We start from the raw sequence: 15,378 nt of genomic DNA, 5'->3' as shown, positions 1-15,378 counted from the left end.
AAAAAATTTGTGCAACATTCATCGATAAAAAGAATTATTGAATTTTTTAATGTTTCAACACCCTTGACGAAAATCCCGATTAATGAATATCTCAATTAAACCTTTCCCGAAACCTTCATTTTTTTTTTTAATCGTTACCCACTTAAATACTAGTAAGTAGTAAAACCCATGTTCTTTAATGCAGTATTGTCTAACTTACTTGATATTTGCCTCCATTCTGGTTGAGACGTAAGGACCTACGACCTTATCAAGTTCTCAAAGCAACTTCCCAAGGTTCGTCATTTCATCGACTTTAAGAGAATTAATTGATTCGACCTTGCTTGAGATTGAGAAATATTTGTTATTATTGTTGTATCAAATACATCATTCGGAAAAATATAAAGGGGATAGTTAATTAGTCAGAATGCCAAGGTAGTACATCGCGGAATATGTGATAGGCGCACGTCATAAATTCGAATGTTGATTGGTGAATCAAATATGGCATAAAAAAATTCTATCTTTTTAAATTTTCTTTTTTCTTTCCCATATAAATGTTGTGTAAATAAGATAAATTTGAGAATCAGAAGCCAAAGACGGCTTCTTTTGGGAAGAAACTTGTGAGTAGTTAACATGGAGCTTTTGTTTGGACCACGTCAAATATCCTTAACTTTGACTTAGAGGTGTCAAATGGGCGGGCCGGATCGGATACGGGTTTGTCAAATAAAAACGGATAATTTATCTAATTCGATCCATATTTAATACGGATAGAAAATAAGTTAACTGTTAGTAATATGGATATCGTGACTTCTTGAATATGGTCACTTTTGGGAGAATTCCTAGTCTTCCAAATTTGAGGAACTCACAATTTGAATCTTTACAAATATAAAAATTAAACTTATTAGTTATCCATTTAAGTGGATAGGAAATAATATAAATGAATAATTGTTTTTATCCAATTTTCCACCACTAGCTTTGACGAATCAGGTCAATGCCAAAATACCAAAGGAAAATATTTATTTATAAGTAGTGCTGCAAGTTGGAAAGTGTTTATCGTATTCTGTTTTCCTCCTCTTGCTGGAGTTATTAACAAGTAATTAGTGCAAGTACTTTGGATTTGTTATAAAATAAAAACGGTTTAGTAAAACAAGAACAAGAAATAGAGATATAGAGAAGGAAGAGTTTTTCTTCTTCAATTGTGTATATTTTCCTATCTATTACAAGACCTTTATATAGGCATGAAAAGTGAATAAAAATATGTCATTGAATATGTCATTAAGCATTTGAGATGAAGATCATGGAAGAAGAGTAGACATCCACCATAATTTGATTTTTCTTATAACACTCCCCCTTGGATGTCCATAGATAATGTGCCTCGTTAAAACCTTATTAGGAAAAATCCTCTAAAAAAAATCCTAGTGAACAAAAAAGATTACACATATTTATAAATACGTCTTTTGGTTGCCTCGTTAAAAACCTTCAAAGAAAATCCAGTGGAACAAAACCTTGAAAGGGAAAAAGAGTACAAAACGTATTAACTCCCCCTGATGAGAGCATCAATTTATATTCTTGAGCCTTCGCATCCCAATCTTGTACACTAGTTTCTTGAAGGTTGACGTCGGTAGAGATTTGGTGAACAAATCAACCATATTATCACTTGAACGAATCTGTTGCACATTGATATCACCATTCTTTTGAAGATCATGTGTGAAAATAACTTTGGTGAAATGTGCTTTGTCCTATCTCCTTTTATGAATCTTCCATTCAATTGGACTATGCATGCTGATTTGTCTTCATACAAAATTGTGGGTAGTTTGTCACACTTCAAACCACATTTGTCTCTAATAAGATGTATTATAGACCTCAACTATGCATATTCTCGACTTGCTTCATGAATAACAATTATCTTAGCATGATTAGATGAAATAGCCACGATTAATTACTTAGTCGATCGCCAAGATATGACAGTGCCTCCCCATGTAAACACATAGCATGTTTGAGATCGAGCCTTGTGTGGGTCAGATAAATACCCAGCATCGGCATAACCAACAAGATCAGGATTGCAATCATTACCATAAAATAAGCCCATATCGGTAGTCCCTTTTAGATACCGCAATATGTGTTTGATTCCATTCCAATGTCTTCTTGTAGGAGCAGAGCTATATCTTGCTAAGACATTAACTGAAAAAGTTATGTCAGGCCTTGTAGTGTTAGCAAGATACATTAGTGCACAAATTGCACTAAGATATGGTACTTCAGGACCAAGAAACTCTTCATTATTTTCATGAGGTCGGAATAGATATTTATTTATATCGAGTGATCTCACAACTAACGGGGTACTCAATGGATGTGCTTTATCCATATAAAATCGCTTTAAAATCTTTTTAGTGTATGATGATTGATGGACAAAAATTCCATCTTTCATATACTCAATTTGTAGACCAAGACAAAATTTTATCTTTCCAAAATCTTTCATTTCAAATTCTTTCTTTAAACAATCTACTGCTTTAGGAAGCTCCCCAGGAGTTCCTGTCACGACCCGAAATTCCCACCTTCGGACCGTGATGGCGCCTAACATTTCACTTGCTAGGCAAGCCAACGTTAGAATAATATTAACCAATTTTTGAACAATCTTTAAATTATTAATAATCAAAGAAATAAATGCGGAAGCAAAGTTTGAAATATAGTGAAATAACCCATAAAAACAACGGTGTCTAAATACCATCCCAGAATTGGTGTCACAAGTGCACGAGCTTTTAGAATAAATATAAATAAAGGTCTGAATAAAATAAAGCTGTCTGAAAATAAACACACAGCTAAAGTAAAATAGACGGGGACTTTAGAACTTGCGAACGCCGTGCAGTTATACCTCAAGTCTCCTCTGAGTAGCTGAAATCCGAGCAAGTCTATGGTACGCCGCTGGGACCAACTCCGAAATCTGCACAAGAAGTGCAGAGTGTAGTATCAGTACAACCGACCCCATGTACTGGTAAGTGCTGAGCCTAACCTCGACGAAGTAGTGACGAGGCTAAGGCGGTTCACTTACATTAACCTATACGCAATATTAATAACAACAACAACAATAGAAATAAATCAGGTAACTCATTTATAATAATTGAAGCCAACTCAGCAATCATAACCAATTATCATTTCCATCAATTCTGTTGCAGCGTGCAACCCGCTCTCGCAATATATTCACATTCAATTCTGTTGCAGCGTGCAACCCGCTCTCACAATATATTCACATTCAGTTCTGTTGCGGCGTGCAATCCACTCTTCCAATATTTTCATTTTAGTCAAGTCTGTTGCGGCGTGCAACCCGATCCCCCAATATATACATATGTATGTCGACTTTTTAAATAAGTTTGTTGCGGCGTACAACCCAATCCTCCAATATGGACTTTTAATAAGTCTATTGCGACATGCAACCCGATCCTCCAATATGGACTTTTAATAAGTCTGTTGCGGCGTGCAACCCGATCCTCCAATATATTCATTATAATTAATTCTGTTGCGGCGTGCAACCCGATCCTCCAATATATTCATTATAATCAATCTTGTTGCGGCGTGAAACCCGCTCCTCCAACATATTCATTTACCAATTCTTGTAGAAGAAATTTTTCCAATAAATTCAATAATTAATATAAAATTATAAGATAACAAACATACAATAATTATGATTTAATTATGAAACAAACAAAGGCAAATAGCAAATTATTATGGGAATCAGAGAGAAAATATGCAGTTTAATATTTAATATGCTAAATGTCAAATAACATATTAGGCACATAATTCAAATAGCATGTAACAATTAATGCAGGAATTCAAGAATTAATATTTGACAAATAATAGGAGAAAAATAATTATTATAATAATTAATTCATGATTTAAAATAATTTATGATTTTTCAAGTAAGCAGACAAACAATTAATTTGACGACGTATAGACACTCGTCACCTCGCCTATACGTCGTTCACATGCAATTCACATAACAAATAATTTAAGGGTTCTATTCCCTCAAGTCAAGGTTAACCACGACACTTACCTCGCTTTGTAAATTCCAATCAATTACTCAACCACAACTTTTCCTTTTAAATTTTTCTCCGGAAGTTTCGAATCTATTCACAAACAATTCGATATATTCAATACTAATCATATGAATTAATTCCATAAGACTTTACTAATTTTCAGGATAAAAATCCGAAATTCATTAAAATATTCGGCAGTGGGACCCACGTCCCAAATCTCAGAAAAACTTAGGAAATCCGAACACCCGTTCCGATACGATTCCAACCATACAAAATTTATCAAATTCCGATTCCAAATGGACCTTCAAATCTTAAATTTTCGTTTTTAGAAGATTTTATAAAAATTCCAATTTCTTCCATCTAAAACCGAAATAAATGATGAATATAGACTTAGATTTATGAAATGCAATCACTATATGATGAAGAAGACTTACCCAGTTCGAAATCGTGAAAAACTCCTTTGAAATCAACCCTAAACCGAGTTCTAATTGAGGGTTTGTGAAAAATGGGAAAAATCCCATTTTGGTTCTGTTTTAAGTCACAAGCGTCAGGCCTTCTTCGCGTTCGCGATGAATAGAAGCTCATGGCTTTCGCATTCGCGAGTCATCCTTCGCATTCGCGAAAGCATTTCCCCCCAGGCTTTCGCGTTCACGTGCCAGTGCACGCGTTCGCGTAGAAGGACAACAGACCCCTCCCCTAGACCTCTAAAGCTTCGCGTTCGCGTTGAGTTGGTCGCGTTCGCGTTGAGTTGGTCGCGTTCGCGAAGGGTGAAGTCCCCATAGCTTCGCGTTCGCGACCCAATCTTCGCGTTCGCGAAGAAGGAAAATTCAGCCAGCCCAGTTTGCTCTTCCCATTCGCGAGAGTACATTCGCGGACGCGATAAAGGAAATACCAGAAGCCTAAAGTTGCAGAAAATCAGATTTTTCTAAGTTCAAAATCATCCCGTATCCTATCTGAAATTCACCCGAGCCCTCGAGGCTCCAAACCAAACATGCACACAATTCCTAAAATATCATACGAACTTGCTCGCTCGATAAAATCGCCAAAATAACACCTAGAACTACGAATCAGACACCAAATCAAAGGAAGTTTTCAAGAAAACTTTAAAACTTATATTTTTACAACCGGACGTCCGAATCACGTCAAATCAACTCCGATTCTCACCAAATTTGGCAGACAAGTTATAAATATTATAGTGGACCTATACCGGGCTCCAGAACCAAAATACGAACCCGAGGTCAATAAATCCAATATCAGTAATTTCTTAAAAATCATTAAGCTTTCAAACTTTTAATTTTTCATCAAAATTCCATATCTCGGGCTAGGGACCTCGGAATTCAATTCCGGGCATACTCCCAAGTCCCAAATCACGATACGGATCTACCGGAATTATCAAAACACTGATCCGGGTCCGTTTGCTCAAAATGTTGACCAAAGTCAACCCAGTTGAGTTTTGAAGCTCTATTTTCACCTTTTAATCCATTTTTCACATAAAAACTTTCCGAAAATTTTTACGGACAGCGCACACAAGTCGAGGAATGATAAATGGTGCTTTTCGAGGTCTTAGAACACAGAATTACTTATTAAATTTAAAGATGACATTTTGGGTCATCACATTCTCCACCTCTAAAATAACCGTTCGTCCTCGAACGGAGTTAGAAAAAAGTACCCAAGCTCGTGAATAAGTGTGGATATTTACTCTGCATGTCCGACTCGTACTCCCAGGTAGATGCCTCTACCGGCTGACCTCTCCATTGCACCAGAACTGAAGGATAACTCTTAGACCTCAACTGTCGGACCTGCCGGGCTAGAATAGCCACCGGCTCCTCCTTGTAAGTCAAATCTTTGTCCAATTGGACTGAGCTGAAATCTAACACATGGGACGGATCACCATGATATTTTCGGAGCATAGGCACATGGAACACCAGATGAACCGCTAATAAACTAGGTGGTAATGCAAGCCTGTAGGCTACTTCACCCACCCTTTCAAGAATTTCAAAGGGTCCGATATACCTAGGGCTCAACTTTCCCTTCTTTCTGAACCTCATTACACCTTTCATAAGTGAAACTCGGAGCAATATTCTTTCTCCAACCATGAATGCAATATCATGAACTTTACGGTCGACATAACTCTTTTGCCTAGACCGAGCTGTGCGAAGTCGATCCTGAATAATCTTAACCTTATCCAAGGCATCTTGTACCAAATCGGTACCCAATAACCGAGCCTCTCCCGGTTCAAACCAGCCAACTGGCGAATGACATCGCCTTCCATATAATGCCTCATATGGAGCCATATGAATGCTCGGCTGGTAGCTATTATTATAAGCAAACTCCGCAAGTGGCAAGAAATGATCCCAAGAACCTCCAAAGTCTATAACACAAGCGCGGAGCATATCTTCCAATATCTGAATAATGCGCTCTAACTTTATGTCTGTCTGTGGATGAAATGATGTACTCAACTCCACCCGCGTGCCTAACTCACGTTGTACAGCCCTCCAGAAATATGAGGTAAACTGCGTACCTCGATTTGAAATTATAGACACGTGCACACCGTGAAGGCGGACAATCTCACGAATGTAAATTTTAGCTAACCTCTCTGAAGAATAGGTAACTGCCACTGGAATGAAATGTGCTGACTTGGTCAACCTGTCCACAATGACCCAAACTGCGTCAAATTTTCTCTGAGTCCGTGGAATCCCAACAACAAAATCCATAGTGATACACTCCCACTTCCACTCAGGAATTTCTAACTTCTGAAGCAAACCACCAGGTCTCTGATGCTCGTACTTAACTTGCTGACAATTCAGACACCGAGCTACATATGCAACTATATCCTTTTTCATTCTCCTCCACCAATAATGTTGCCGCAAATCTTGATACATTTTGGCGGTACCTGGATGAATAGAATACCTGAAACTGTGTGCTTCTTCAAGAATTAATTCACGAAGCCCATCCACATTAGGCATACAAATACGACCCTGCATTCGCAGAACCCCATCTTCCCCCACAGCAACCTATTTGGCATCACCGTTTCGCACTGTGTCCTTAAGGACAAGTAAATGAGGATTATCATACTACCTCTCTCTGATGCGCTCATATAAAGAAGACCGAGCGACTGTGCAATCTAGAACCCGACTGGGTTCTAAAACATCTAACCTCACGAACTGATTAGCCAAAGTCTGAACATCTGCAGCTAATGGACTCTCACCAACTGGAATATACGCAAGACTGCCCATACTCACAGCCTTTCTACTCAAAGTATCAGCCACCACATTGGCCTTTCCTAGGTGATACAAAATGGTGATATCATAGTCTTTCAACAACTCCAACCATCTTCTCTGCCTCAAATTAAGATATTTTTGTTTGAACAGATACTGAAGGCTGTGATGATTAGTAAATACCTCACACGAGACACCGTAGAGGTAATGCCTCCAAATCTTCAGCGCATGAACAATGGCTGCCAATTCTAAGTCATGAACAGGATAATTCTTCTCGTGAACTTTCAACTGCCGCGACGCATATGCAATTACCTTGCCATCTTGCATTAATACTGCACCAAGCCCAATGTGAGATGTGTCACAATATACCGTATACAATCCTAAACCTGTAGGTAAAACCAACATTGGCGCCATAGTCAAAACGGTCTTGAGCTTCTGAAAGCTCAACTCCCACTCGTCTGACCATCTGAATGGGACACCTTTCTGGGTCAATCTGGTCAAAGGGCTTGCTATAGATGAAAACCCTTCCACGAACCGACGATAATAACCCGCTAAACCCAGGAAACTCCGGATCTCTGTAACTGAAGTAGGTCTAGGCCAATTCTGAATAGCCTCAATCTTTTTAGGATCCACATTTATGCCTTCTACCGATACCACATGCCCCAAAAGGCAACTGAGTCAAACCAAAACTCATATTTTGAAAACTTGGCATATAACTGATTATTCTTCAAAGTGTGAAGCACACTTCGACGATGCTGCTCATGCTCCTTTCGACTGCTGGAGTAAATTAAGATATCATCAATGAATACAACCACAAAAGAGTCCAAATAAGGCTTGAACACTCGATTCATCAAATCCATAAATGATGCTGGGGCATTTGTCAACCCAAATGACATCACTAGGAATTCGTAATGCCCATACCGAGTTCGAAAAGCTATTTTAGGGACATCAGAGGCCCTAATCTTCAACTGATGGTAACCAGACTTCAAATCTATCTTCAAAAATACCTTGGCACCCTGAAGCTGATCAAATAAGTCATTAATTCTTGGCAGCGGATATTTGTTTTTGATAGTGGCCTTGTTCAACTGCCGATAGTCTATACACATCCACATAGAGCATCTTTCTTCTTTACAAATAATGCTGGTTCACCCTAGGGAGAGACACTGGGTCTAATGAATCCCTGGCAAGTCTTGTAACTGCTCTTTCAATTCTTTCAACTCTGGCGGGGCCATACGGTATGGTGGAATTGAAATGGGTTGAGTACCCGGAGCCAAATCAATACAGAAGTCAATATCTTTGTCGGGTGGCATCCCCGACAGATCTGCAGGAAATACTTCTGGAAATTCACGAACAACTGGTACTGAGTCCATAGAAGGGACATCCGCACTGGGATCGCGAATATAAGCCAAATAGGCTAGACACCCTTTCTCTACTATACGCCGAGCTTTCATATAAGAAATAACCCTGCTGGCAGAATGGCCAAAAGTTCCTTTCCACTCTAACCGAGATAACCCCGGCATAGCTAGGGTCACTGTCTTGGCATGACAATCCAATATAGCATGATAAAGGGACAACCAATCCATACCCAAGATGACATCAAAATCTACCATATCAAGAAGTAGAAGATCCACACTAGTCTCAAGATTACCAATAGTAACCACACACGAACGATAGACATGATCTACTACAACAGAGTCTCTCACCGGTGTAGATACACACACAAAAACACTCAGAGAATCACAAGACACAACCAAATATGAAGCAAAATAGGAGGACACATAAGAATAAGTAGATCCTGGATCAAATAGAACTGAAGCATCTCTATTGCAAACTGGAATAATACATGTGATCACAGCATCAGATGACTCGGCCTCAGGCCTAGCTAGAAAAGCATAAAATTGGGGCTGGGCCCCACCACTCTGAACTGCGTCTCTAGGACGGCCTCTAACTGGCTTGCCTCCACCTCTAACGGTCTGACCTCCACCTCTAATGGCCTGACCTCCACCTCTAGCTGCCTGACCCCTACCTCTAGTTGGCTGAGCAGACGGTGAAGTAACCGGTGCCAGTATGATGGAACGAGAATCTTGCCGAGATCTGTTACTCACCAATCTAGGGAAATACCTCTTGATGTGACCAATGTTTCCACACTCATAACACCCATCCTGATGCTGTGGCTGCTGAAGCTGAAGCTGACCCAAATGGGCCGGATAACCGCTGTAATAACTCTAGAGTGGTGAAATACTGATAGAAGCTGAATGTACACTGAATGCCGGCTGTCCAGAGTAAGGCATAATAGGACCGTGACTCCCTGAAGCACCGGGAGATGCATGAAGTGATGAATGAAGTGGTCTGGGAGGATAACCCCTACCAAAATTACCTCTACCTCCAGACGAGGCACCACTGAAACCACTGAACTGACGAGGCCTCTTGTCGTACCTCTACCCTCTCTCCTGTGCAAGAACCATCTCGATCCTCCTTGCGACATTATCAGCCGCCTGAAAAGAAATCTCACTTCCGGTCTCCTTGGCCATCTGAAGTCTGATAGGGTGAGTGAGTCCCTCAATAAACCTCCTCACTCTCCCTCCCTCCGTAGGTAGTAAAAAGAGAGCATGACGGGACAAATCCACAAAACGGGACTCATACTGAGTAACAGTCATACTGCCCTGCCTCAGGCACTCAAATTGCTTGCGGAATTCCTTTCTCAGTGTGATAGGGAGGAACTTCTCCAGAAATAGCTGAGAGAACTGCTCCCAGGTAAGTGCAGGTGATCCGATTGGTCGGGTCAATGTATAATCTCTCCACCACCTCTTGGCGGAACCCGTCATCTGAAATACAGTAAAATCAACCCCATTGGTCTCAACTATACCCATGTTCCGCAGCACCTCATGGCAACATTCAAGATAATCCTATGGGTCCTAAGAAGGTGTACCACTGAAGTGAACTGGAAAAAGCTTGATAAACTTATCCAGTCTCAATAAGGCCTCAAGAGACATGGCGGGCCTATCACCGATCTGTGCCGCAATAATTGGCTGAACTACCCCAACTGGCGGGGCTGCTGGAGCCTGATTCTGGGGAGCCATCTGCTCCGGAGCGGGAGTAGTGGGAGTTTGTGCTCCTCCCCCAGCCTGTGAGACGGCTGGTGCCACTGGAAATGTACCATTCTGGGCCACACCGTCCATAAGACTTACCAAATGGACTAGAGTGTCCTGAAGTAATGGAGTGGCTATGAATCCTTCTAGGACCTGAACTGGTCCAACTGGTACATTCTGAACTGGAACCTCCTCTTGAAGGTCCACCTGAGGTTCTTTAACAGGTGCAGCTGCTCGAGCTCTGGACTGAGCTCTACCTCGGCCTCTAGTACGACCTCGACCTCGACCTCTACCCTTGGCCATAGTTTCCACCGGGGGATCTGGTCCCTGTCCATCGGTAGAGGTATTACGTGTTCTCACCATCTGCGAGATAATAAGAGTAGAATGGTTCAATCATTGATGATAGAATAAAATCGCATGACAAAATAAGAAAGAAGTGATATTGTTCCTAAACTTCATAGCCTCTGAGAGATAAGTACAGACGTCTCCGTACCGATCCTTCAGACTCTACTAAGCTTGCTCGTGACTCGTGAGACCTATGTAACCTAGTGCTCTGATACCAACTGTCACGACCCGAAATTTCCACCTTCGGACCGTGATGACGCCTAACATTTCACTTGCTAGGCAAGCCAATGTTAGAATAATATTAACCAATTTTTAAACAATCTTTAAATTATTAATAATCAAAGAAACAAATACGAAAGCAAAGTTTGAAATATAGTGAAATAACCCATAAAAATAACGGTGTCTAAATATCATCCCAGATTTGGTGTCACAAGTGCACGAGCTTCTAGAATAATACAAATAAAGGTCTGAATAAAATAAAGTTGTCTAGAAATAAACACACAGCTAAAGTAAAATAGATGGGGACATCAAAACTACGGACACCATGCAGTTATACCTCAAGTCTCCTACGAGTAACTGAAATCCGAGCAAGTGGATGGCACGCCGCTGGGACCAACTCCGAAATTTGCACAAGAAGTGCAGAGTGTAGTATCAGTACAACCGACCCCATGTACTGGTAAGTGCTGAGACTAACCTCGACAAAGTAGTGACGAGGCTAAGGTGGGTCACTTACATTACCTGTACGCAATATTAATAACAACAACAATAATAGAAATAAATCAGGTAACTCATTTATAATAATTGAAGCCAACTCAGCAGTCATAACCAATTATCATTTCCATTAATTCTGTTGCAGCGTGCAACCCGCTCTCGCAATATATTCACATTCAATTCTGTTGCAGCGTGCAAATCGCTCTCACAATATATTCACATTCAGTTCTGTTGCAGCGTGCAACCCGCTCTCACAATATATTCATTTTAATCAAGTCTGTTGCGGCGTGAAACCCGATCCCCCAATATATATATATGTATGTCGACTTTTAAATAAGTCTGTTGCGGCGTGCAACCCGATCCTCCAATATGGACTTTTAATAAGTCTGTTGCAGCGTGCAACCCGATCCTCCAATATGGACTTTTAATAAGTCTGTTGCGGCGTGCAACCCGATCCTCCAATATATTCATTATAATTAATTCTGTTGCGGCGTGCAATCCGATCCTCCAATATATATTTATTATAATCAATCATGTTGCGGCGTACAACCCGCTCCTCCAACATATTCATTTACCAATTTTTGTAGAAGAAATTTCCCTAATAAATGCAACAATTAATATAAAATTATAAGACAACAAGCATACAATAATTATGATTTAATTATGAAACAAACAAAGGCAAATAGCAAATTATTATGGAAATCGGAGAGAAAATATACAGTTTAATATTTAATATGCTAAATGTCAAATAACATATTAGGCACATAATTCAAATAGCATGTAACAATTAATGCAGGAATTCAAGAATTAATATTTGACAAAGAATAAGAGAGAAATAATTATTAGAATAATTAATTCATAATTTAAAACAATATATGATTTTTCAAGTAAGTAGGCAAATAATTAATTTGACGACGTATAAACACTCGTCACCTCGCCTATACGTCGTTCACATGCAATTCACATAACAAATAATTTAAGGGTTCTATTCCCTCAAGTCAAGGTTAACCACGATACTTACCTCGCTTTGTAAATTCTAATCAATTACTCAACCACAACTTTTCCTTTTAAATTTGTCTCCGAAAGCTTCAAATCTATTCACAAACAATTCAATATATTCAATACTAATCATAGCAATTAATTCCATAAGAATTTACTAATTTTCGGTAGTGAGACCCACGTCCCAAATCTCGAAAAAACTTACGAAATCCGAACACCCGTTCCGATACGAGTCCAACCATACAAAATTTATCAAATTCCGATGTCAAATGGACCTTTAAATCTTAAATTTTCGTTTTTGGAAGATTTTATAAAAAATCTAATTTCTTCCATCTAAATTAGAAATAAATGATGAATATAGACTTAGATTTATGAAATACAATCACTATATGATGAAGAACACTTACCCAATTTGAAATCGTAAAAAACACCTTTGAAATCGCCCCTAAACCGAGTTCTAATTGAGGGTTTGTGAAAAATGGAAAAAATCCCGTTTTGGTTCTGTTTTAAGTCACGGGCGTCAGGCCTTCTTCGCGTTCACGAAGGGCCTGTCGCTTTTGCAATGAATAGCAGCCCGTGGCTTTCGTGTTCGCGAGTCATCCTTCGCGTTCGGAAAGGCCTTTTCCCCCTGGCCTTCGCGTTCACGTGCCAGTGCACGCGTTCGCGTAGAAGGACAACATACCCCTCCCCCAGGCCTCTAAAGTTTCGCGTTCGCGTTGAGTTGGTCGAGTTCGCGAAGGGTAAAGTCCCCATAACTTCGCGTTCGCGACCCAATCTTCGCATTCGTGAAGAAGGAAAATTCAGCCAACCCAGTTTGCTCTTTGCGTTCGCGAGACTACATTCGCGAACGCGATGAAGGAAATACCAGAAGCCTGAAGTTGCAGAAAATCAGATTTTTCTAAGTTCAAAATCATCCTGTATCCTATTCGAAACTCACTTGAGCCCTCGGGGCTCCAAACCAAACATGCACACAAATCCTAAAATATCATACGAACTTGCTCGCGCGATCAAATCGCCAAATTAACACCTAGAACTATGAATTAGACATCAAATCAAAGGAAGTTTTCAAGAAAATTTTAAAACTTATATTTTTACAACCGGACGTCCGAATCACGTCAAATCAACTCCGATTCTCACCAAATTTGGCAGACAAGTCATAAATATTATAGTGGACCTATACCGGGTTCCGGAACTAAAATAAGGACCCAATGTCAATAAATCCAACATCTGTAATTTATTAAAAATTATTAAGCTTTCAAGCTTTTAAGTTTTCATCAAAATTCCATATCTCGGGCTAGGGAACTCGGAATTCGATTCCGGGCATACACCCAAGTCCCAAATCACGATACGGACCTACTGGAATTATCAAAATACTGATCCGGGTCCGTTTGCTCAAAATGTTGACTAAAGTCAACCCAGTTGAGTTTTAAAGCTCTATTTCACCTTTTAATCCATTTTTCACATAAAAACTTTCCGGAAAATTGTACGGACAGTGCACGAAAGTCGAGAAATGATAAATGGTACTTTTCAAGGTCTTAGAACACATAATTACTTATTAAATTTAAAGATAATATTTTGGATCGTCACAGTTCCAATGATATTTAAATTATCAACATACACGACGATTATAACAAATTCAGATTCAGATCTTTTTATGACGATACAAGGACAAATTGAATCATTCTTGTACCATTCTTTCAACAGGTACTCGCTCATGCGGTTATACCACATGCACCTGATTGTTTCAATCCGTATAAGGATTTTTGAAGCTTTATTTAATAAATTTCTTGGAAACCTTATTATGCTTCAGAACAATTTAAATCCTTGAATGATTTCCATTATACGCATATCAAGTTTTCATATATTGTCAGATTAAAACCTGAAATGACTACATCCACCACAAGAGAACATGTCTCTATATAATCAATGCCAGTATATTTACAAATCTTCTTGTGACACAAGTCGTCTTTATGTCTATCGACTTGACCTTTTTTTCTGCACAAGAACACATTTATACCTCCACTGGATTTATACTTTCAGGTGTTGGGATTATCCCTCCAACTTCATATTTTTTAGGTGAAATCAATTTTCATTGCGTATTTTTCATTTGGCCAATCATTTATCTGTCCTAATTTCATGACAGATTTGAGCTCAAGATCCTCGTCAATATTAATAATATTGAGCGCTACATTATATTAACAATATCATCGACAATCATTTTATATCGGTTCTATTATTACCCAATAAAGACATAACTTATTGAGATCTCTTTATCTCATTATTTTCAGGTACCTGAGCCTCTCCCATGAGGTCTTATGAAGTGTTGTGTCACGACCCAAAATCTCACCTGTCGTGATGGCGCCTATCTCAATACTAGGCAAGCCAAAAATCCCAATAAACCACCATTTCTTTTAAATTTGAAAACGAAATAATTAATCTAGCGGAAGAAATCTCAAAATTTCAAATATATCACTCTCAAAACTAGGTGTCACTGAGTACATGAGCATCTAATATGAATATAATGTCTGACTGATAAAAAGCCACTGTCTGAAAGTATAGAACAGTACAATAACTGAAGGAAAGAGAGACAAGGTCAACGGACGCCAAACGGCTACCTTGATAGTCTCCAACTGATAGTACTCTGAAATCTAACAATCTCCGTGTCCGAAAGCACCTGGATCTGCACACGAGGTGCAGAGTGTAGTATGAGTACAACTAACTCAATAAGTAACCAGACTAACCTCTGGGCTAATGAGCTCCGCAGGTACAGTCCAGTAAAAATAATGGTACAGAAATGTAGGCACGCTTTCAAGTTCAACAGATAAACTCAGTACAAGTGAAATAGATCAATACTGCATGATATAAGGAATATGACATCTCAGTAGCAAGACCTCTTGTAGATACTGGTCACCAATTATTCAGTCACTCGGTACAGTTTATGGCCAGTCCAGCCCCGGGGTGTTCCAACCCGTATATATATACACATCGACTGACAGTCAGTCATTTAGTATC

Source organism: Nicotiana tabacum, chromosome 17, assembly GCF_000715075.1.
Source record: "Nicotiana tabacum cultivar K326 chromosome 17, ASM71507v2, whole genome shotgun sequence".
Classification (NCBI taxonomy): domain Eukaryota; kingdom Viridiplantae; phylum Streptophyta; class Magnoliopsida; order Solanales; family Solanaceae; genus Nicotiana; species Nicotiana tabacum.
Note: the sequence above shows the minus strand (reverse complement) of the source record.